Raw genomic sequence first — 25,226 nt, 5'->3', positions numbered from 1 at the left:
GCTCAGAATATCAGTCTGGAAATGTTGCAAGATTATTAGCACCAGTGGGCACTTAAGTCCTGAGATTTATTCTACGTGATAAGACATTGGTAGACTAAAATAGTTCATCTTGTAGAATCTTAGTTTATCTGAAAAAATTAGAACTAAACTTGAATCACATCCCAGTAGAAAAGTTCATGAGTTGGTAACTTTAGACGAAGTTTCAAGAACCAAGTTCAAAGCAAAAAGTTTATCTCGTTACGGAAAAACGTAATTAGTCTTAATATAGGGGTTTACAAAAATGGAAATTTTTTGATGGTTCCACAAATTGCACCTAGAGACATATTTTAAGGGAGCAGGGGGTTATATATACTCTTATATTATGAATATCCCATGTATATGCAATGTCTCTCAGAGTTAATTTCACTGAATAAATTTTTAGGCTAGATTCTCCTAAATACAGCTAATATATTATCAGCTTTGCAGCAAGAACCTCAGACAATCCCCTACTGGTTAGTCAAAGAGTGTTATTTCTCTGTTCTTGGTAATTCTATCCCTGTAGGTTTTAACTTGATTATAACAATATCATAGGCAAATTTCAATTTTAAATCTTATTTTCATTGTCATATCTCATACCTTTTTTCACATATGAGCTACCATTCTTATCTTAAAAAGAACTTGAGAAGTTTAATAACAACCACAAATGAGGTACAGCATGATTTTTAAATATAACAGTTCAGTTAAAATAGACAAAGGTGCTTTAAGGTAACAGCTAAACTGATTTAATTTGAATTGAAAAAATAATAATACAGAACCTAGCCATTTTTTTTTTTCAGCCCAGAGTAAATTTGAATAGGAAACATGGCTTTATTTTAAGCTATTATGAGAAAGGACAGGAATTATTAGTAAAAAAAGAAATCTGGAAAATAAAGTGATTTCATTGTTTCTGAAATACTGAAAAATTTCAGAATCCAAGGTCTCAATCTTTATCTCTAACTCTAAAGAGGAATAAGGTTTGGAAAGTCTGTCAGTTGATTACTGCAGACTGTTAGAACTCCAATCTTTTTATGCTCAGTACAGAAAACTAGCCCATAATATTTTGGTCTGGAAAGAATGGATCATCTCTTAAGGTGTTACCATGTACTATCCCTTTCTAAAAACAAAACAAAACAAAACAAACAAACAAAAAAAACAGGGAAGATTCAGAGTGTAGAAAGTAAAATCCGAAATCTTATTTTGCCTCTCAAAGTCATCTAAAATATGGACCCATTCTATTTTTCCAGTTCCTTCTCTCAGTAGATTCTCTTATGCACTCTGACAAAATTTGGCTAAAATCTTTGAACTACTGAGATATTTCCAAATCCCTAAATTCACAAATTTCTCTCATAAAGAAAGGGTATGTAATTATCCAAAGAGAACAACAACAACAAAAAAAGTCATTCTTAAAGAGAGGGATATTTGTCTGAGTTTGCTCCCTGCTTAAGTGACATGCCCCTGATACCAACCTCCCACATACGGCAGTTTGAATGCTTGTTTTAGCAGAAGTCTAAGTTAGAATGCATTCAGCCCCATTGAGCATCCCCTGAGAAGTGAAAACTGTGGATGGAGCCCTTTCCATCCCACATATGCAAGCATTCCTGTAACAGAGGACCGCTGTGCTAAGAGCTGGAAACTGAAAAATTGGAAAGATACTGTCCCTGAAATTGCAGTTTATGGTCTACTGGGAGAAAAACTCGTGCAGTCAAAGGGAAGCCCTGATGAGGTTCATCCATTCCTGGGTTGGTGGTGGTGCTGATGAAGGGGAGGCTTTTCAGGGAAAGATGTCACTTGAACTGAGACTTTGAGTGGGGGGAAGAAAAGAATGCAGCTGGGGGATGAGGAAACTGGAAACGGAAGACTATTACAGGCAGAGGGAACAGAATGAACAAAGGTAGGGAGGCATGAAATAATGCGTCGTATGTTGAGGAATTTTATAAGCCGCCTTGTGCTGCTGGTGGACAAAATGCATTTGCAGTAATTGGTATGGTACCCAATTATATGGTACACATTCTTTTGACTTCTGCATGGGTATGCCTATGTTTTATCATTCAATTCTCTCATGAATTTTACTAGCCAATGATTTCAAAACTTTTATTTATATAGCATACTTCAGCACCATGAGGTCTCATTATCAATCCAAATGTGGTCATGGGCACCGAAGTCAGGTAGCCCTCTATTATTAAGTGATTATCTTACTGAGTCAGAAGATTATTTTGTTTTGAGTTTTCACCAACATACACAGGTTTTTAAGATCTTCTGGGAGAACTTACGCTCCTTTGAGAATATTCTTTTCTGTGAATATTGTTTTAAGAATTGTTAAAGGTTACCAGGCAGAGAGGGCAAGGTGACCAAGTTTAGTTTTAGATAAATGCATCTGTCAGTGGAAAGCAGGAGAACCCAGAGGGGGCAGGATCAGAGGCTTAGAGATAAATTAGGACTTTGGTACTAAGAAAGATAGATAAATGAAGAGAGATCAGGAAAGCCTGTATTAAGGGGAGGTGGCCGAGATTAAAAAGAGGGATACATTTGGGAAATAAACGCATCTCAAGATAAGAATGAGAAATAAGGAAATATTTGTTTTTTTGTGGTTTCAATAATGAGTTTTATTAGAGCCAATCATGGTAATACAAATCTATGAAGGCTCACCCATTTGTAGAATAAGGGAAAGAGCCCTAGACTTTAAATGTGAAGATCTGGGTTTAAACCAATTTTTCTGGTAAGTAATTTAATCTCTCTGGATCTGGGTTTTTTTGTTCTGTTTTTTCATCTGTGTGATGGAGACAGAATCTTTGCTCAAATCACCTCTCTATAAGAGCAACCATATCACATTAAATAATTTCTATAGTAGTATCTGATAAAATGGGAGATATCTACATAAAGTAATTTCATTATTATTTAGAATTCTAGGGTTACTCATTTAATTCTTGATTTAAACAAACCAACTATAACCAAAACATTTATGAGCCAATTGGAGAAAGTTGAACACTGACTGGACATTGATAATATTAAGGAAATGTTCAGTTATCTATTCATTAGAATAAACTAAAACAAGACATTGTGGTTTAAAATAACAGTCATTTTATTATTCATGATTCTATGGACAAGAAATTTAGACTGAACCCAGTTGGGCTATTCTTCTGCTCCACACAGTGTAAATTGGGGTCACTCAGATGTTTGGCTGGTGGCTGCACTTGTGTAAAGAATCTGGAAAGTCTTCACTGATATGTCTAGTACCTTGGTGGGGATAGTTTAAGGCTGGCCTCATGCAATATGCTGGAACAACTGGGTCTCTCCCTTTCTCTGACTCTAGATAAATATAATCTACAGATACATATCTATATCTATCTATCTATGTATAGAGAGAGTTTTTATATATATAATTTTTATAAAAACTGTGTTACATATAGAGTTATATGTAGAGATATATAATATAAAGACTGTATACATATGTGTGTATATATATATGTATATACAGAGAGAGATGTATGTATATATACATACAGAGATACAGTTTCTATAAAAACTATATATAATTTCTCTATACAGTCCCTTTTTGTGGTACTTTTCTATATGGTCTCATTAGCAGGATAGTAATATGTCCATGTGGAAGCTCAGTACTCCTAAGGGAGAAGTAGAAATGTCCAGTCTTCTTTTTTTTTTTAAAGATTTTATTTATTTGACAGAGAGAGAGACAGCGAGAGCAGGAACACAAGCAGGGGGAGTGGGAGAGGGAGAAGCAGGCTTCCTGCAGAGCAGGGAGCCCAATGTGGGACTCGATCCTAGGACCCTGGGATCATGACCTGAGCTGAAGGCGGACGCTTAACGACTGAGCCACCCAGGCGCCCGAAATGTCCAGTCTTCTTAAAGTCAAGGCCTGGGAATAGTACGGGATCATTTTTCCCATATTCTATTGACCATCTTGGAGACAAGCTATCACAGGAATTATTGACAATTGTTTTTAGGTGTGATGCTATTGTGGCTTTTTAAAATAGTATTTACTTTTTAGGGGTACACAATGAAATATTTATGGATAAAGTGCTATAGCTTTTAGGGTAACTGTGGGGCATGCATTCAAGGCCCCTAGTGGACGCCTGAAACTACAAATGATACTGAATCCAATATATATTATATTTCTCCCTATACATACACACCTATGATAAAGTTTAACTGATAAATTAGGCACAGTAAGAGATTAACAACAGTAACAATAAAATAGAACCATTATAACCATGTGCTGTAATAAAAGTTATGTAAATGTGGGGTCTCTCTCTCTCTCTCAGAATATCTTACTGTAATGTACTGACCCTTCTTCTTGTAATATGTGAGATAATAAAATGTCTATGTGATGAGATGAAGTGAGGTGAATGACACAGGTATTGTGACATAACGTTAGGCTACCATTGAGCTTTGGATGATAGACAGATGATCATCTGCTTTCAAACCATGGTTGACCATGGGTAACTGAAACTGCAGAAAGCAAGGCTGCAGATAATGGGGGGCTATTGTAATCCAGGGTGAGAGAATGGAAGGCAGAGAGAAAGCCTGGTTATTTGCAGCAACATTAGTTGTGTGTTGACTTTTACTAAAACCGGGAGATGGGCATATAGTATTTCCTATTTTTAAAACATGTTTGTATTTTTTCACAATAAAAAACAGTAATTTTAGAATTTCAGCCAGAAAGGCCTAAGATCAATTGAGGATGTAATTTCCTAATGGAAAAAAAGAACTGGGTCTACACACATCACAAGGGCTCACTCCTATCAGAGTTCCTTGTTGGATAAGCTTGGATTACTGTTTCTGCAACAGAATGTTTAATTTGCTCTCTGCACATCTCATTCATATTATGTTGGTCTTCATTCAGCCATACAGACTAAACACAATGCCAACTTTGTCGGCCTTGACGTGTTTGCCTTTAAAGTCCCGACAAATCGGTGGCTCAGACAAATCATGTTACAAGAAGATAGTCGAAAAAGCTAAGTCTGCAAATGCTTATTCCTCAGAGTATACTTGGCTGCATTGCTCATTAAGTTAGATTAAAACACAGCCACTTCTCAGAGACTCATTAGGTTAGACCTCTTATTGAAGTACTTTTGCTTTATTAAAGTTTCATATTCAGACTTCAAGTTTTCATTCTGGATTGACATATGTATGCTTTTTCATTTTTCCTCCATAAAACTACCACTAAATGCAATGTTTATGTCGGTTAATATCATTTTAGTAAATATTTGCATTATGTACTCCTTTTATAATCCATTTCCCGGAAATAATTGATCTCTCTTGAGGAATCAAAAGGTTTCATTTCTTTTTTATTAAAAAAACAGGACAGTAAGAATTATTTCATTAATTGTATTCTCTTTTTTCCTTCTTGTCTAAAACTATGAGTTTAAGGGGTGCCTGGGTGGCTCAGTCGGTTAAGCGTCTGCCTTTGGCTCAGGTCATGATCCCAGGGTCCTGGGATCGAGTCCTGCTGCCCCTTCCCCCCTGCTCATACTCTTGCTTGCTCTCTCTCTTTCTCTCTCTCAAATGAATAAATAAAAAATCTTAAAAAAAAAACTATGAGTTTAAAATTTCAGTACAATTATTTCTATTTCCCTTCACATTGTTTTAGTTGTTCTATTTCCATTTCAATGATCTAAATGCATGTATCTTTTATAATGTCACTTTATGCTTCTTTGGAAATATGGTAAATGTATAAATTATAAGTCATAAGTCAGTTAATATTAATCATGAAAGTGCTTTAGAGCTGTTATGTTGGAAATGAAATATTAGACAGGCAAATATTTGTTTTAAAAATGTGAATAGAGTTCTGAATCACCAGTGATGAAAAGGAGAAAGGCTGCTACACAATCCATTAAGTTTCCTTACAAGAGCCAACTTCTCCCACACATTTGAGAAATAACATACTTTAGAAAGATAAAACATGATTAATTGAACTATTATAAGGATTTTCTTTTAAGAGTGAAAGAAAAAAGAAGGAAAAAAACAACAAACCCTCGCTCTATAAAAAAGGGGAACTCCGTGCTCTCCAGAAAGACACTTCTATTTTCTCTTTCCTCAAACCACCAATTAAATGTACAGTTTAACACAGACTAAAATATGGTTTTCTTTACCAAATCCAGTTTTTCATCTTGCTAACACACTGCTATTTGTTTAACCTGTAACAGTTAAGTGTTATATAAAACCAAAATCTTTATACGAAACAGCACTATTTATTCAATGAAGATCTACTGCGAAAATTTTGTGTGAACACCAGGATTAATAACTACTCTTCTCTTTTGAAAAGTGCAATAGGGAGCGATTAAGCTTTCCAAAAGATTATCCCGTACTTTTGGCAGCTGTTAAACGCCATGCTGAGGTGTTGGTAGAGAATGCTCATCTGTTATTTATCCTTTACTCAGGACTTGCAGTTAACTAATAGGCTAGCTATATTTTTATCTATTGGGAAAAGTAGTCAGTAACAAAATGAATCAGATAGGTCATTTAGCATCAGAAAAGATTTAAATTCCCCTGGCTTTTCAGCAGCTGATTTAAGAAGTCCAGCAAAATCTGAGTAATTTTCATGAAAACAGGCAGTCCCACTGATAATTACCCAAATATTTAAAATAAAAGATGAAAAAGAGTCACCCAACAAATGAAATCTGTCACTTAGGAAGGTTTTTAAGTGAATAAAATATTAAAATTAGGTAGTAGAATCACTGCAGCTGTCCATATTCAAATAATTTTCTTTTTTTTTTCAAATAATTTTCTAAGGCTTAGGTTAAAGTAGGCATTGTATCATTTATGCATGTGTGCACGTGTGTGTGTGTGTCTGTGTGTGTGCTGGACTGAGTCAGATGATAGCATGATTTGGTAAAAATCGGAGTCATGTGGGTACAGCTAAGTGTTAGGTTTAGTGTTTTGTTTTGTATGTAGCATATATGCTAATAATACAAAAACTATCTGCTGCTCAAAATATGTGTGACTCAGAATATGAGAGAACTGGGTTAGATAATATCTTAAACATTTATAATATTCATAAATTACTGTAAACATATGTATATTAAAAATGGCAGGGTCTTCCGAGACCATAAACTCTGAACTTTCATGCCAATGGCCAACTGGGCATGGGTCTCAGTTTTGGCTCCTCACCCCTTGCCAGGCTAATCTGGGAGCTTGTGAGAGCACCTCGCTGCTGATACCAGATGCTCTCTGGCTTACGTTTGCTTCCTTGCCTCCTCTCTCCTCTTTCCTTTCTCGTGGAGACTGCACACATGCACTCTTCTCTCCATTTCCTTTATCTTTATTTTTAAATGGATCTAAATTTAAGGCGAAGGAGCATGTAGCACGCTAGTTTGTGAGTAAGCTTTTCACAAATGTTTTTCAAAAGTGCAGATAACTAAGAAGCAGGCTTAGAGATGGGAGAGGGGAATAAAGGGTTTAGCTAGGCTACTTGGAGGTAGACGTGCCAGGCGCCAATAGCAGAAGATGCCTGGCAGAAAGAAAGTCTGGGATGGCACCCCGGAGGAGGTTGGAGCTCAAAATTTCATCCTGTCCAGGCAGGATAAAATTCTGGAAAGTAGATTCATTTGCCAAGAAAATATACAAAGAGAGAGAATACACTGGGAATAACTAAAATGTGGGATAGAGAAAAAAGGCATAGCCAGTACTCCTGGGCTTATAATAGGACCTGGAATGTATACATAGTACACCAAAGAGTAGTTGAGGGGGCCTGTCTGTAGCTTAAAACAGAAGAAAAAAGAGATGATGGAGATAGCAATATGGAAAATGCATGAGAGAAAGGATTATGATAGAAACAGCTGCTGTGCACCAAAATGTGTTGTTTTCCCTTCCATGGAATAGAGTTGTTGCTGCTAGAATGTGTCTGCTTGGCCCAAAACTACATTATCCAGTCCTGTTTGGATCTAGGTATGGCCATGTGTCTGACGAGTAGCACTTCTTGGCCGAAGCTTTGAAGAAGCAGGTGTGTCTTTTCCAGCTCTCTCTTTTTCCTTCCTCTTGGTAAGCACAGATGCTTCTAAGGCCTCAAGTCCTTAAATCCAGTGGGGGTGGTAGAGCCTTCAAATATAAGAAACTTGTCACCAAATTACCAAGAGAAGGAAAATCCCTCCTTGCCCAGGAATACCAGCTTCGGCTATTACTTGAGCATGAAATATAATATTAGATAACCACAGTAATGTGGGGATTTATTAGTTCTGGCAGCTAGCATTACCTTAATACTTGGATCTTTTCTTTGGAATATGCTGCATAAGATAACACTGGCTGTGGAGAGAGAATGACTGCTCATTTTATCAATGCTTTGTCTTTAAGAAAGAGGACAGGTAATACTGAATATCTTTTATGTTACTTGCCAGGCTCAGTACTGAATTAGAACATTCAATTCTCTCAACAGCTCTTTTAGATAAGCATAATTATCTCCATTTTTATAGGCTAAGAAACTGACTCAGAGACTGAATAACTTACCTGAGTTCTCAGAGCCAACTAAAGTATTATCAACCATAATATTCCCTAACTTTACTGAATGCCTATTATTTACTGAAAATTATATGGGCATTATCCCATTTAAATGTCACAATTATAGGTATTTATTGTGGACTGAATTGTGTCCACCTCACGCCCCCCCTCCCCTGCAAAGACACTCTCAAGTCCTAATCCCTAGTACCCACGAATGTGACCTCATTTGGAAACTGGTCTTCTCAGATATAATCAAATTAAGGTGGGGTTACACTGGACTGAGGCAGGCCCTAATCCAATGTAACTTGTATCTTTATAAGTGGAGGGAATAGATACAGAAAGAGATCCACAGGAAGAACATCGTGTGACAATGGAGGTAGAGATTGGAGTGATGTATCTATAAACCAAGGAACACCAAGACTGCCAACCACACAGAAGCTAAGAGAAAGGCATGGAAGAGATTTTTCTCTAGAATCTTCTGAGAGAGAGAACGTTCTCCTGCTGGCATCCTGATTTCACTTTGAGCCTTCATAACAGTAAGCGAAGAAATATCTGTTGTTTTAAGCTACCTAGTCAGTGGCAATTTGTATGACAGCCTAGAAAATACCAGAAGACAGCGCTATTGTTTATTTCACTCTACAGATGTAAATTCCGAGGTTAGCTAACTTCCCAACGCTGTCTGGTTACATAGTGCCTGTCTTCTTACCTAAGCAGCATACCGATATTCAATTTATTTTTTCATGGGAATAAGGCCCATGTTTTCCCACCATAAATACTGTTTCCAGAAGAAGAAATTATTTTATATGGGCCTGTGTGAATGTTTTCATAGTTATCAAATGCTTTTAATAAAATCCTGATCACCTATGGCAAAATAGTAAATAAAGAGACTTATGTAGAACCACTTCTTGTCAAGAGTCTAAAGGCCACTTGTTTGGATAGACACACATGTGTAGAAAAAACAAATGGAAATGTTAAATGGCTATGATGGGCACCAAAATAAAACAAAGACACTTTCCATTAATTAGAAATTCATAATCTGTCAGATATTATTGAACAGACCAGACTCCGGACTGACATAGCCCTGTTACATATCCCAGCTCTGCCATGGCCATTAAAAAAAATCTCCCTAAGTATCAGATTCCCTAGCAGCAAAATAGGAAAGCAATACCTTCCTCACAGGCAACTGTGAAATAAGTAAGGTCACAAATGTATGAAGTTCCACAAATAATCCCTGTCTCACTCACCATAAACAACAAATAAGTATTTTCATTATAATTTTCAGTGTATTTATCTTGAAAAACTCAAAATTTAATTATAGATAACATTCAATGCCAATTGCAGTTATTGACTGAATCCAGTTCTCTGATGTGACCCCTGGAGAAGTCAATTACGCAAAGATAGAGACAGCAGAAGACAGACAGATAGGCTCTTGATTATGTGTGTTTGCTGGTAAGATAACAATTTTTCTTTGTTTATGAACATCTCAATTATGCTATATATCCGTAAGATCACCTCTGCAATTCTGCAATTCTGTTATTTTTTTTTAAACTGAACAGGTTGTCTACCCTGTTATACTAAATCGGTGTGATTTTGCTGTGTATCATCTGTAGGTCAATGTGTAATATATTTTAAGGAAATAAATTGGAAACCCTCTCCACAAAAATTTCAGGATGATGGGGAAATACAAATGTGTGTGAGTAAGTGTATAAGTGTTTAGCACTGTGTATTATCCTGAGATGTACAGGTGGGCTTTTGTGAACTTCTTGAAATTATTTAAATAACATAAGATGTGTGGTGCTGTTTATTTCTCAGGGAATATGTGTTTATGTCTTTTATCGGATTTTCAAGCATCTAAGATCTACAAGTAGTTAAAAACCCCAACTTAAGGCATGAACTTTTACAGGTTTCCAAGTCTCTTAGCGCCACAAACGCATTTATAATCATCAAGTGAAAGAAGGCGACAGAGAGAGAGAAGCAAAAGAGTAAGAACAGGAAATGTTTAGAGAGAAAATGAAGCATAAAGTAAAGGTGGTGGCACTAATAGGAAATGTGCTCAAAGTTACAGTGAAGACAAGGACGGCATCTTGACCAGAGCACAGGTGAGCTCTTTCTCCATGATGGATAGAGATTTTCTGAGTTTACAGGGTGAATGGTCTGTTAATTCTCAGGCCTGGGCTTTGCTTTAAAATAACTTGGCTTCAAGGGCAGTTTCTCATTCCTGCTAAATTTTCAAATGAGTAATGTCTTCCTGTCGAGGACTAAGTACATTCAGTTACTAAGCAGCTTTCGCAAGTGTGACATTCCTACCAAATTTGTAGTTGAGAGTCTTACTTCGATGGGCCATGTCTGAAGATTAAGTGGCACTATCCTGCTGCCTTGCTAGAACAGGCAGGGGCCAGGGATGGGGCCCTACCCTGCTGCTTGCTGAAGCCTGCGAGTGAAGGCAGCTGCAGCACTTCCTTGCTCTCTGGCTGGAGCATTCTCCTGCTCCCAGCCTTAAGCCGGCAGGCTCACTCAGACAAAGCATTCGCCTGCTGCATTCCTGAAGCCAATGGACCTACATAGTCAAGTTCTCCACTGCCTTTCTGAAGCCTGCAAGCATGCCTCGTCCCCTACACTCTACAGCCACCTTGCTAAAGCCAGCAGGTATGTGTGATCCACACAGGGGATGGCCCTTGATCTCACCTGGCCCTGGTGGCGAAAGGGGATGGCGTTCTTGAGCTCCACAGGAACACAACAATTGGAGAGACAATTCTTAGCAGGCCACCATCCCCAGGGCACTGCATAGACAACAGACCGAAAAACAACCCCAGTCTTCCTATGAAAAAGGCCTATTTACTTAGGCTGGAACTTCAGCCTGAGAGACAGGCTTCAGGTTTCCCACACAGCTAAAAGTTAAGGAAATGCTGCCAAGGAACACAAATAGGGAGGCCTCACTACCACTTAACATGACCTCCCACAAAGGAGCTAATACACTTGTCTGGAGCCCCAACTTTTGCAACTATCACCCAGATCTCTTGGTCTGGAGGCTAGCAGGGATTATGATTACAGCCCCACAGGACTGTATATATTCACATACTTCAAAAGCTGCTATCTGAGGGTCGGGCTTCTAATCAGCCTGAAACTAAGTGCTAAATGAGATTCTTCCCCTTGGATCACAGGTGTTGGAACACCCTCAACAATGGGGACCTATCAAGAATAAATTGAGCAGTTTAGACAACTGCAAAGGTTTGAGACACAAGAGCTAGGGAAAGTTTGAATGAGAAGTTTCATTACCTACACAAAGCAACTGCTTCAATACTGAGAAAGATAGCTGTTTTGCCTAATACATAGAAACAAACACAGAGAGTACAGCAAAGAGAGGCAACAGAGAAATATGCTCCAAACAAAAGAACGAGATAAAACCTCAGGAAAAGATCTTAATGATATGAAGATAAGTAATCTACCTGATAAAGAATTCAAAGTAGTGGTCATAAAGATGCTCAGCAAACTCAGGAAAAGAATGGATAACACAGTGAGAACTTCAACAAAGAGATAGAAAATACAAGAAAGTACAAAACAGAAGTCACTAGATAAAGAATGCAATAACTGAACTAAAAAATACAGTAAAGATGGTCAACAATAGAATGGACGAAGCAGATACAGAGATAAGTGAGCTGGAAAAAGAAGAAATGAAACTTACCCAGACAGAGCAGGAAAAAGAAAAAGAATTTTTAAAAATGAAGATAATAAGGGACCTATAGGACAACATCAAGCAAAATAACATTCACATTATAAGGGTCCAAGAAGAAGAGAGAGATAAGACATAAATATAAACAAATGGGACTACATCAAACTAAAAAGCTTCTGCAGAGCAAAGGAAACCATCAACAGAATGAAAGAGCAATCTACTGAAAGGGAGGAGATACTGCAAATCATATATGCAATAAGGGGTTAATATCCAAAATATATAAAGAACTCATACAACTGAATCACAAAAAAATGTGATTGAAAAATGGGCAGAGAATCTGAATAGACATCTTCCCAAGCAAGACACACAGATAGGCAACAGACACATAAAAATATGCTTAGCTTCACTAGTCATCAGGGAATGCAAATCAAAACCACAATGAGATATCACCTTACACTTGTTAGAATGGCTAGTATCAAAAGGCAAGAAATAACAAGTGTTGGTGAGTATGTGAAGAAAAGGGAACCCTCATGCACAACTGGTGGGAATGAAAATCGGTGCAGCTACTGTGGAAAACAATATGGAGTGTCCTCAAAAAATTAAAAATAGAACTATGATCTAGCAATTCCACTTCTGGGTATTTAGCAATTCCACTACTGGGTATTCATTCAAAGAAAATGAAAATACTGATTCCAAAAGATATATGTACCCCTCTAGTCATTGTAGCATTATTTACAATAGGCAAGCTATGGAAGCAACCTAAGTGTCCATTAATGGATGAATGGATAAAGAAGATGTGGTGTATCTATACAGTGGAGTATTTCTCAGCTATAGAAAAAAAAATATTTCCATTTGTGACAAATGGATGAACCTGAGGGTTTACGCTAAGTGAAATAAGTCAAACACAAAGACAAAAAGCACAAGATTCCACTTATATGCAGAACGTAAAAAACAACCAACCAACAAAACAAAACAAAACCCAGACCACATATACAGAGAACAGACTGGGCGTTGCCAGTGGGAAAGGGGGTGGGGTGGCAAAATGGGGGAAGGGTATCAAGAAGTATGAACTTGTAGTTATAAAGTAAGTCATGGGGATGTAATATACAGCATGGAGAATATTAACTTTATAAAGTTATTTATAAATAAATAAATAAATAAATAAATAAATAAATAAATAAATAAAAAATAAAAATCTTAAAAAAAATAAGACCCCTAAGTAGGTCATGTAGGTCTCTTCTGAAAAAATATTAAATAATATTGAAGGAAATCTTACTTTTACTGTTAAGAGTACTTGGTATACTAATCAGGCATATTTTACATAATTACAACTAGTAAATGCACAAATTTACTATGAGTTTACAAAGCTTTGGGTCTAAAGTATAGAACAACACACTTTGCTTTAATATCTTCAAGAATAAAAAATTTTAGGCAAATAGCACTTTCCTTTTTACACCAAGAATAAAATCAATTTTTAAAACTATAACTGCTATTAACGCTAAGTTATAAGGTTATAAACCATTGTTTTAAAGGTTTTTTTTTTTTTTCAGTAAAGATCTGACAAAAAAAGGACTATGTATGGTAGTCACTCTAAATTTAGATGGTTTGGTGTTAAGAGAGAAAATTTTTTCTAAGTTGGACTGTTGTTTAATAGAACATTCTTAAATTTAGATTAAAATTTTTTTAAAAGACAGAACTATGGCATTCTTGCATATTTAAAAGACTTGATGTAGAAGCATAATTTTGTAGCAGGGATTCATTATCTTCCTATTTTTGTGCATTTTCTTGCAGGGATAACTTCTCAGGAAATAATTTATCTTGATTCTAAGTGGTCCTGAATTCCATTTTGCTTGATATTATACTTTATATCTCATTAGAGACTCTTACTTTTACATAAAAAAAAAAACCTTATAAGATTTTTGACTTCTAACCATGTCTCCGGGGGGAGGCATGAATCTGATAATGCCTGTCTGAAACAAAAAGCATGTGACACAGAACAAATGAAAATCAAGCCAGTTTATGCCTCCTGATGATAAGTATCACTTTCTTTACCACCTCAATCCTAACAAATGTGTAATAATATGATTATGTTCATGCTTCACTCTCCTTGATTTCTTTATTCTTGCAGTTTTTACATCTCATTGATAGATAAAATAAATGCCAGTTTTTTTTTTTCAAATACAGCTAAAACTGTTACATTTATTCTCTTATTTGAGTCATGCATGAATAGCAAAAGATGCATATTACATCCTTTGAGACCTTTTGTCAAATTTTACATGATACACAGAATCAATGTTCTTTAACATAACTCATTTCATAAATAACCCTTCTTAGTAATTTTGCCTTATTGATAAACTTAAACCTCTAATATATAGAATAAGCAATGGATTCCATTCTATACTGGAATCTAAATCAGTGCTTCCCCAACTCTTGAATTTTATAGTCTGATAAAATTAAAAAGAATTGGGGTACATAACAGGGTTGCCAAGTTTTTATTTAATCAATTGCAAATGTGAGGAAAAGCAACTTTCTTTATCACCAACATTTCATAAAATTATGTTAATATAAAGCCAAACTTAGATAAAAGGCAATTATTTTAAGCAAGTAAATTCAGCTTTATGCAAACTTTGGTATACTGTTTCATCTTTCTCATTTTGTTGTGGGCAGTATAAAATTCGTATCAGCAAGCATTGCTCTGCAGGCCAGAGTTTAGAAAAATTATCATGCAAATTATCTCAATTAGAAAATACATGGGTTGAATCCGGTGATCTCTAAAATCCTTTCCAGCCCTACATATTCTGTTTCTGATTGTTACTGCACTTTTTGTACTGTAAATTACTCTGCTAGTCAAGAGTGGTTACTGGGCGCCTGGGTGGCTCAGTTGGTTAAGCGACTGCCTTCGGCTCAGGTCATGGTCCTGGAGTCCCGGGATCGAGTCCTGCATCGGGCTCTCTGCTCAGCAGGGAGTCTGCTTCTCCCTCTGACCCTACTCCCTCTCCTGCTCTCTGTCTCTCATTCTCTCTCTCTCAAATAAATAAATAAAATCTTTAAAATAAAATAAAATAATAAAAAAAAGAGTGATTACTGTATGGTGATACTAAATTCAAAACCTGTCATGAAAGGGAAGATTTCCAATATATGAATACAATTTTTAAGCATAAGCTGTATCCTATACACTTAATAGGCAATTGCTGTGGTAGGGCAGGACTTCATAGAGGCAGGCCACTGAGTGCTAAGCTTTCTGTCCAAGTGTATTTTGTGTTAATCCAAATGTCCTAAAGTGAAACCTGCCTCAGATTACTCATTTTCGTCACAAGCTTATTATTTTGTGCAGGGACTATTCAGTTAGTCCTGCTGAGTAATGGTGTGCACTGTATTCCTGTTGAGGATATAGGCAGGAGCTGAATACCAATTAGCTATGTATATTAATATTATACATTGACCCCAAATCCACTAAGTACCACACATATATACGCTCTGCTATGCAGTCATGCATCTCTTTCTTTTTCATCTTTTTTCTATGCATTTTCAAGTAGCTATGGATCCAGAGGAGTCATCTGTTTTCCTAGATGATAGACTGGCCACCATTCAATTATTTTTCAAATCCACCTTCAATATTTGCTTTTATAGAGTGTTCCTTTGAACTAGACTCAACCTCTGAAGGTAATCAGACTTTACCCAGCACTGCAAGAAATCAAACTTAACATCTCATTAGTGTGCTGTCTTATCTCTCTCTGTTCAATTGAATGCATCTATTTCCTTGCCACTATAAGTTCAGTCGTTAGGGGTTAAGCTTATAGCTGTGCCGCAAATGAGTGTATGAACATGGCGCGCATGTGTGTATGTGTGTTGATGTTGGTATGTTGGCTAGAGTCTGAAAATAGCAAGAGAGGGACACTACAGGTTCCGTGTGGCAGGGAGCTTTTGCCTGGCAATATTGCTTCATGGCAGAAAACTTAGAATACATCAAAACCACATTCCTGTGATTTACTACACATGCCGTATATAGCCATTTGAATAGTATTACCTCATGGTGACTAGTTTGGGTTCCTCATTCAATTTGAGGACTGGAAATGGGCATTAAGTAATTGATGCTCAGCTAAAATACTCAAAGTTACCTAATTTCCAGAAAATTTGGAACAATTTAACTGGGCATTAACATTATAAATAAGTGGTGGAATGAAGAGAGGTGATTCCAATATATTAAGTATCTAATAGAGTAACAGTGAATGACTTTAAAGGGAGAAAGAATCACTTACAAATGAAGAGATGTGTTGTTCTATCAACTTTTGCTCATGTCTGTTCTTGAGGAAAAGAAGTGGATTACCGTGACCAGCATATCATTTCCAGATAATTCTGTATGACTCCAGGATGGATTTTAATTCCTTCCTATGACAGTGGAGGCTTTGTTCTGGAAATTCACAAGATATTAAAAGAAAAACAATATAGCCTAAAGGATCCTGTGCTGACTGAGGACTAGAAAGCTATGTAAATTGCCCATCTTTAGGGAAGACTAGTCAGCAGAAATCATTGTCACAGAAAAGCTGGAAGTGATTCTTTGACTGAAGGTTGTGAAATCAGTATGTCAATCGAACTCTAAATGTAATCTACCATGTTTGATCAACTGGTGGACTTGTACCTTTACATGCCAAGAACAGACTCTGTCAGCTGCTCATGTATATTGCTGCCCATGCCTCTTGGTCCTCCCCATCTTGGAAGAGCCACCCTGATAGTGGTAGGCTCAGGAGTGGCTCCACTTAAATACATCTGGTTATGGATCTTGGCAACTATTTACCTTAAGTTGGAGGAGTCTGTTTACTGGGCACCTGATACAGTCCAAGTGAGAAGAAAAATTCAGCAGCAACCTCAAAGCATTAAAATAATTGGGACATCAAAATATAAATAAAAATGCCAATATGATCTGACCTTATGCCTTTGTACTAAGGAATATAAAGCTGTTATGCCAATACAACTAAAAGTTGTACATTATCTAGTTTGTAGTTAGCTATTCCAAATTATGCAAGATTAACAACAAAATGTTTTGGCAGAAGAATTTAATGTCCTATTTATATATCTTGGACAGGCTACATATTCTTTATTATAATGTCTTTGGGAAAAGTTGAGGTGGCATGTTATGGTTAAATACTCTTATGATATTTTATTTCATGGTAAAAAAGTAAACTCTTATAGACTCAAACAAGAAAACACATTTGAGAGCAAAATAATATTTTAATGTAATGGCTAAAATTTCAGGAAACGCTGAGCAATGACTACTTTGATCTTTTACCAAAGTGCTGCCAGAAGTGGTCCCTGCCCTCAGATTGTTCTTGAAATGACCTGGAGAATGAACATGCAAACTAATAATATTCGTAATATCTGCCAAGAACCAGGTAAGCGGATTCTATCAACTGTTGTGGGACCATCTAGGAATGCTTGACAAAGGTGCTATTTGAGTAAATCTTAAAGGGCAACTGGGATTTTTTTTTTTTTCCAGTTGGAAATGAGATGCTTTACAGGAAGAGGCCACAACACTAGTAAAGCTTGGAGACATGCTCATCAAGACCATTCAGTGGGACAAGGCTATGGTCTTCAAGTCTTTCTATGTGTAAGGACTGTCTAGGAAGCTTGTCAAAAGGCTGATTTCCTCTCCTCTGCTTTCTGAGTCTAGGTGAGGTTCAGAAGTTTGAATTTTAACAAGCATCTAGAGTGAATCCAAAGCAGTTCTTGTGTCTATATTTGTGTGTTTGCAGATGTGTGTATTTGTGTGTGGGGCTTGTGTTTGTGTGTGTGTTTAGTATATGTGTGTGTGTGTGTGTGTGTGTGTTTGAGAGTAGGCAAAGGAAGAAGGGGACGTGGAGAGGGTGTGGATGGAGAGGGCCGTGGGGAGTAGATTGTGTGGAGATTCAAATGCCTAGTTGAAGAGTTTGGCTTGTGAAGCAGTGCAGTTATTACAAAGTTGTAGACTTCAAAATCCCAAATAACAGGAAGGCAGTGAAAGAGATACTGGATTTCATCCAATTGTGTGTTAAGAGCTGCAAGTGAAGAGAAACATGTTCTTTGATCTAAACAAAGAACAGCAGTTCATGCAGCAGTCTCTTCAAAGCCATAGTTGAAATATTCTTATGGAACCAGGACCTGTGGGTGAAGGGATGAATAAGTGAGGGTGGGAAGTAGTATTAAGAAATGGAGAAGAAGGGGGTGCCTGGGTGGCTCAGTCAGTTAAGTGTCTGCCTTTGGCTCAGGTCATGATCCCAGGGTCCTAGGATCGAGCCCCCCAGCAGCTTCTCCCTCTCCTCCCCACTCGTGCTCTCTCTTGATATCTCTGTCTCTCGCTGTCAAATAAATAAATAAAATCTCTTTTAAAAAAAGAAATGGAGAAGCAGGAAAGAAAGTGCATCAGAAATCTCTCAAATCGCTCATTTATTAAATCATTCTACCCCATGTATTGGGTATCTACTCTGTGCCAGTCACTGAGTGAGGCTCTGTAGATGTAGAAATAAGATTCATTCTCTCTCTTGAGGAGTTCACATTTCCATAGGGCCATAGAGAAATACACAGACAATGACAATACAGTGTGATAAGCACCATGATGAGTCAGGCATGTGAACTGAGGGACTACAAGATGCCACCTTGCCCAGAAGTTGTGTGTGTGTGTGTGTGTGTGTGTGTATGTGTGTGAAGGTTTCTGGAGAAAAACTGAACTCCTGCATTGAGTATTTAAGCATAAATGAAAGTTCTTCAGGTAAAGGAGAATGGGGACAGGCTTTCGAAGCAAAGGAAACAGCCTTATAAGAGGTCAAAATGGCCTCCTCACTGTAGGTTGGCTTAGTTGTTTGCATGATATGTTGTGAAATGGCCTCAGATAAATGGGGAAGTTATAATAACAACTTATCCTTATTGAGTTCTTACTATGTGTTAGCCACTGACCACAGCTGCACAAGAATTTTCTTATTTAATCCTCACAATAATCCTATAAAGTAGGTATCATTATTGTCTCAGGTTTCGATGATGAAATTGCAGCCCAGTGAGGTCAATAAACTTGCCCAACGGCATAAACCAATAAATTGTGGAGCCTGGCTTTACAGCCCATGACCTTAGAGACCGTCTGATATTGGCTTCATGCACCATATATGAAGGATCTTGTATGTTACATTAAGAAGGTTTGACATTCTCTTAAGGACAATTAGCAGTTGTTAGATGACATATTCAGATTTGTAGCTTTTAAAGATCACTCCTCATAACAAGGGTAGTTTGACCAGAAGGGATCAAGATTAGGCTGTGACTCTAATTAGAGTGGTTGCTATAATTCCAGAGAGAAATGCTGAGGTCTTGGATTAACACAGTCTGTCAGTGTGGTAAACAGGCTCTGTGATAGCCCTTGATGATTTCTGCCTTCTGGTGTTCAATGTCCTTGTGTAATCCCTTCGAGAGGAGTGTAGGCTGGACCTACTGACTTGCTTCTAATGAATAGAAAGTGGTGGATGTAGTGGGATGTCACTCTCAATATTAGGTTATAAAAAAACTGTGGCTTGGGGGTCCCACTTGTGCTCTCTCAGTCTCTCCTGGCCTGTTGCTCTGGAAGAAGCCAGCTGCCATGGTGTGAAGTCCATTAGGAGGCCTACCATGAGTGAACTAAGGAGAGGATCTTCGGAGGTCAGTCATTAGCCTCATGAGTAGGCTTGGAAGCAGATCCCTTCCTAGACTAGCTTTGAGATGATTTCATCTGTACTGTCACCTTCCTGCAGCCTTGTGAAGACCCTGAGCAGAGCCACCTAGCTAAGCCTCTCCTTGATTCCTGACCCACAAGAACTGAGATAATAAATGCTGCTTGTTTTCAGTCATGAAGATTTTGTAATTTGTTTCTCAGTAGCAGTTAACTAAAACGTCAGGAGTCATCATATAGACTGCAAGCCCCTGGAGACACCTGGTATAAATGTGGTAAGTTGACACTGTTTAATGATGCCATTTGTGTACAGAATACTATGTAGGAGGATTTTTCTGGGAGGATATTACTACCTCTAATTGACAGTAAAGCCCTGAGGAATTAAAGTTGCTTATAATAATCTGTTTTTGTCTACTTTTCCAACAAAACATATTTTTGGTATTTCTAGCATGATTTTGGAAGATCTGAGAGTGCACCCTCATGCTAACTCATATGGCATGAGGCCAGATAATGGGGCTTGAATTTCCAGCTTCCACTCAGATTGCCCCTTACTCTGGATATTAAGCCAGTTCCTTATTCTCTGTCTGGGTGTGTAGAAGAAACCACAGTGTTACAATATAGTTTTTATAACACATAAAGTACACAGTCAAGTAAAGTGACTGTTGTGATATACAACAAATGAATTTTGATAAAGATGAGATTATTATGCACTCTTGTAGCTGAATTTCACGACTGTATAGGATATTTATAACCCTTAAATAACTGCCTTTCATTATGTATTCTTCCCCAAATAGTTGACAAACAAGAGGGCAAATTTAAAATGGAGTCCTTGAAGGCCCCCACCCACCCATGATGTATACTTTCTCAGTCTTCTGAGTCATGAGCTGTGTGCATACAGTTGGCTCAGATGAGCTGGCACCTTCGAAACTGCAGCAGCTGCACAAAACAATTACCAGGCTCTGCCTGAGAAAATTTCCCATGGGGGACAAAGAGCCAGCTGGACATTGCTGGTGCTTGTCTGGTGGACGTTTGTTAGTTTGTATGAACACTGAAATTCCCAGGGCAGCAATCAATGGGTGAGATAATTCAGCAGAGAATACATTAACCCAGAAAACTGCAACTGGAGAAGACCCTTTTGAGGGGGGCCTCTGGGCTTTCAGCAAAGCAAATTGGCAAGCCTTGTCCTGCCCATTTAGAACCTGGATGAAGCCCCTGGAGCTTGGCATCTCATTAAAGGCGTCTGGCACCCATTAATGAAATTCAGTCTATCAATCCTCAGTTTTCTCAGTATAACCTGCTGAAATAATGTCCTTAAACTTTTTGGTCAAAATTACACTGGAATTTTATACACAGAGCAAACGTCTAGTGCTAATCCTCTAAGATGTATTCATTATACCAAAGGCTGTACCAAAATATTAATATTTGCCTGGATTACTGTCAGATAAGAATACCTCAGAGCACCTTAATACATTCGGTGATTCAGAAAAACTCATTATCTTGAAACTATCATTTACCTTGTTATGAAGACAGAAGGTGAAATGAGGTGATTTTTATGGTAGATTTTATAATTTTAATGTAATATATATTTAAAATAAAGGTTGTAAATCTTAAACTAATGAAGGATGTTCTTACCAGTTCATTTCAAATTACTTCCATTTTGCTAACTTATATATAATTTACTCTGTATCTTTAAGATTATAGATTCATTAGTACATTTATTAATATATTTAAAAACACATTTAAATACAGCTAAGTCTTGAGATAATTGATCAGAGGTTAACCCCTATACTATCTGTAGTAAATGACAATGGCGGAAAACATTGTATGTCATTTAGAAGAAAGAATACCTTTCCAGAGAATATTTGCAAATGTGAAGCCTCAGAAAGTAAGATTCTATTGTTACCTCTAGTTGAAACATAACTTCTCAGATGTTAAAAGTGGTTATGCATATAATTTAAGTTCCACATTTGTAATACAAGCTTTGGTCAGGAGCAGAAGATGCATCCTTGAACATCTTTCATGTTTCCTTTACTTCAGGAGTTAGGAAATAGGACATCTGAGGCTTAGGCTAGCCACAGAAACTTTGTCATTCACAAGCAAGAAGAAGAAGAAGAAGAAGAAGAAAAGAATGAAAGAGAAGTGTGCTATTTTTGCCATGGAAATGTTAACAATTAAAGGCAGTACCTTGAAAGTTTTGGGGCTGATGATCATTCTTGACACTATAGAATTTCCTGCCATGATATCTCTTCTGGGCTGAGAGCCCTCCCCTCCTAGCTTGGATTTACTCAGCAGGAGACTAAGGTCCCCACAGGCATCACAAGTGTTCAGAGCTTAATAGGCCCTTGGAGAGTAAAGGAACAGGGCATGCAAGAGGCAAAGCCAAGACCCAGGGTCTGTGGAGTACAAAGGAGCCTGGTACAGTCTTATTCCTTTGGCTCTTTTTCCAATTTTGGTTCTATCTTCCCTGACAAGCAGACTTGAGAAAAAAATGACAACAGGATCTTCCCTCTAAGTTTCAGAGACAGGATAGAGAAGGAAAGATTTTAAATGAAGGAAATTTTCCTTGGTTTTGTTGTTGTGGTGGTGGTGGTGGTGGTGGTGATGGTGGTTGATGTGTGTGTGTGTGTGTTTGGCAGGTCCTAGAAAAAACAGCTTGTCACTTCTGTCTTTACAGGAAATAATACTGATGCACAATTAAGCAAAAATATTATGAGCTCTACAAGAAAATATTTTGTTCTAATGCTTCCTTACTTTGTCTAAAGACTTTCAATGTCTTTTAATATAAAGATATTACTGGATGAAATACTGTTCAGCTCTTAAAAACCAAATACCATTATAGATTTAGGAGGGGGCTTGGTAGAAATCTGGCTCCACTTTGCCTCTTCAAATATATGCCTATTCTTCATATATAGCTATCCATCCATCCATCCATCCATCCATATGACATTTATTGAGCACCTACAATGTATCAGACATGGGAAAAGAAACCATTAAAAAGAAAAAAAGACATAAGCCCCTGTCTTCATTGTGCTTACCTACTAGTGGGAGAAGGCAGGCATGACACAAAAAAGCTGCACAAATAAAGATTTGATTACAATTGTGATGTATGTAATAAATGATAAAAGGAAGGTGCTGTGAGAATGTAAAACTGAATGACTTTAACTTAGTCTGGTGATGAGACTAGAGACAGGTAGGGCTCACATGCCTGGAATAACTGCCTCCAGGCTTCCAGTCACTCCCTGGACCTAGAAATCTAGGCCTTTCCTGTAAGAAGCATTCACCATCTTTTCCCACAAAGTAGCTCTTTACAGCTTTGGGAACTTTGGTGGTCTTCCCATGTAGATGACAGTTTTATAGATGATTAGAGATGGAAGTGGGCCTACAGATTGTCCAGCAAGCGGCTGCAACCTGCTTAAGGTCTCAGAGTATCATGTGTTACCTCGGCGGTGAACACCTTGTAGATTTAATCCACTTGTTTGCTGTAAAAATCTTAAGTTTAATAAGAATTATTTGTAATTGGCACATTCATTGTGTGACTCTTCTAAAGTAATCCTTGATCAGTTTTTTTTTTGATCTCTAGTCTCATAGGCTAAATATTTCCTTAATTCATTTTGCAAATTCTCCCCTCCACACTCCCCCGCCGGCCCCACCGCCTCAACTTTAGAGAATGCTCAAAACTATTTTGAATCAGGCCATCATCTGAATTAATTCAAATTCAAAATTGTATAAGTCTGAATGAATTAGGTTTTTAAGACTTTATTACACATTGTAGCTCCCCAACCTCCCAGTCCAATGTGAAGCCATGGAATCATGAGTCATTGCAATTCTGGTGCTAATTTAATTTCAAACTTGCTTGCCTTTAGTCTAAGGTAGGCCCTTGGGCAGTTTAAGCTCCTGACCTACTTCAGAGTTTCTTTTATGCTCTGGAATGCAGCACATTTTATAGAGCAGGTTAGACCCTAGAACATGTCATTAGTCATTGTATCTCCCTGGGCTTTCCTAGCGTTTTTGAGAAGGAAGCAGAACTGATACAAATAAAACATGTGGGAAATTTTTATTTTGAAAGCTTCAGATCTGTTCACAGAAACGAGGGAGGGGAGAGGTACTGCAGTCTAAATTTAGGTAAGTAGGGATGACTCAATTACTGGAAAATGTTAACTTCCTCTAACAGGAAAGGGGGCTATGAGGACCTAGAAGTCTTCTTTTAAATTATATAAAAGGTCATTCAATATCTTGAAGTTATTTCTAATATCTATTGATAAATTGAATGTAAATTATTTATCTTTCAAACTAATGGTAATTTTTTTAAAAAGAACTATTTATGTATTTGAGAGAGAGAGAGAGTGAGCTCACACACACCAGTGGGGGGCCGAGGGGCAGAGGGAGAGAATCTTCAAGCAGACTTCCTGTTGAGCACAGAGCTCAATCCCAGGACCTATGAGATCATGACCTGAGCTGAAACCAAGGGTTTAATTTAACTGACTGAGCCACCCAGGTGCCCACTAATGCTAATTTTTTTATTAGCTAAGGATACCCTTACACATTGATCAAAGGTTTTATTTTATGTTTAGGACTACCAGGGCTTGGATTTTGGTGAAATAGAAGGCTTATGAACTTTATATATTCTTGTGGATTCCAAGCAAGCACATTTATTTATGAGAGCAAATGATCGGTACCCAAAGCACAACTAAAAATTCAACTGATTGAGAAATTAACTTTCACAATTTAAGCATAAATCCAGTAATCATACATACTTTACTCCTCGTTTCAGTTTTTATAGATTAGAAATGGAGTTTATATGTATACTCACAGGATAAATAGGCACTTGAGGGACATTCATCTGAGAAAACTCAGAAAGACCTAAAATAATTAGGTATGGAGAGTAAAAATCGTGAGGTCATAATAACTTTTCTGAGACCAGGAGTGTGTTCTCAGGCAGTTCTTTTTTTTTTTTTTAAAGATTTTATTTATTTATTTGACAGAGAGAGACACAGCGAGAGAGGGAACACAAGCAGGGGGAGTGGGAGAGGGAGAAGCAGGCTTCCCACTGAGCAGGGAGCCCGACGCGGGGCTCGATCCCACGACCCTGGGATCATGACCTGAGCCGAAGGCAGACGCTTAACCGACTGAGCCACCCAGGCGCCCCTCAGGCAGTTCTTCTCACTTTCACAGCTGGGTCTCACCTCAGCTCATCCTCATGTCGGCCCTCTCCACCCTTCCAAATGCTGCTCATCTTTCAAGGCCCTTTCCAATTTTCCATGAAGTTTCTCCTGACCACGCAGATATAACCTTTACCTGAATGCTAACTGCAAATATAGTCTGGCCTATACATGTTACCCTTTAATCATACACAGCTCTGTAGTATATTCTCCTATTATGTCATATATTATAAATAGTCTTCCGACCAAGACTCATCAGAGGAAG

General features: G+C 37.6%; 1 protein-coding gene across 2 annotated transcripts in view; it reads right to left on the bottom strand.

The window, feature by feature from the left end:
- The window catches only part of KCNH7 (potassium voltage-gated channel subfamily H member 7), a 474,127-nt gene that overhangs the window by 74,734 nt on the left and 374,167 nt on the right, over positions 1-25,226 (bottom strand). The gene's annotated exons all lie outside the window — the stretch shown is intronic.

Source organism: Mirounga leonina, unplaced genomic scaffold (genome assembly GCF_011800145.1).
Source record: "Mirounga leonina isolate KUSES-001 unplaced genomic scaffold, KU_Mleo_1.0 Mir_151, whole genome shotgun sequence".
Lineage (NCBI taxonomy): Eukaryota > Metazoa > Chordata > Mammalia > Carnivora > Phocidae > Mirounga > Mirounga leonina.
The sequence above is the reverse complement of the archived record's forward strand: the minus strand, read 5'-3'. Positions and strand labels throughout refer to the sequence as shown.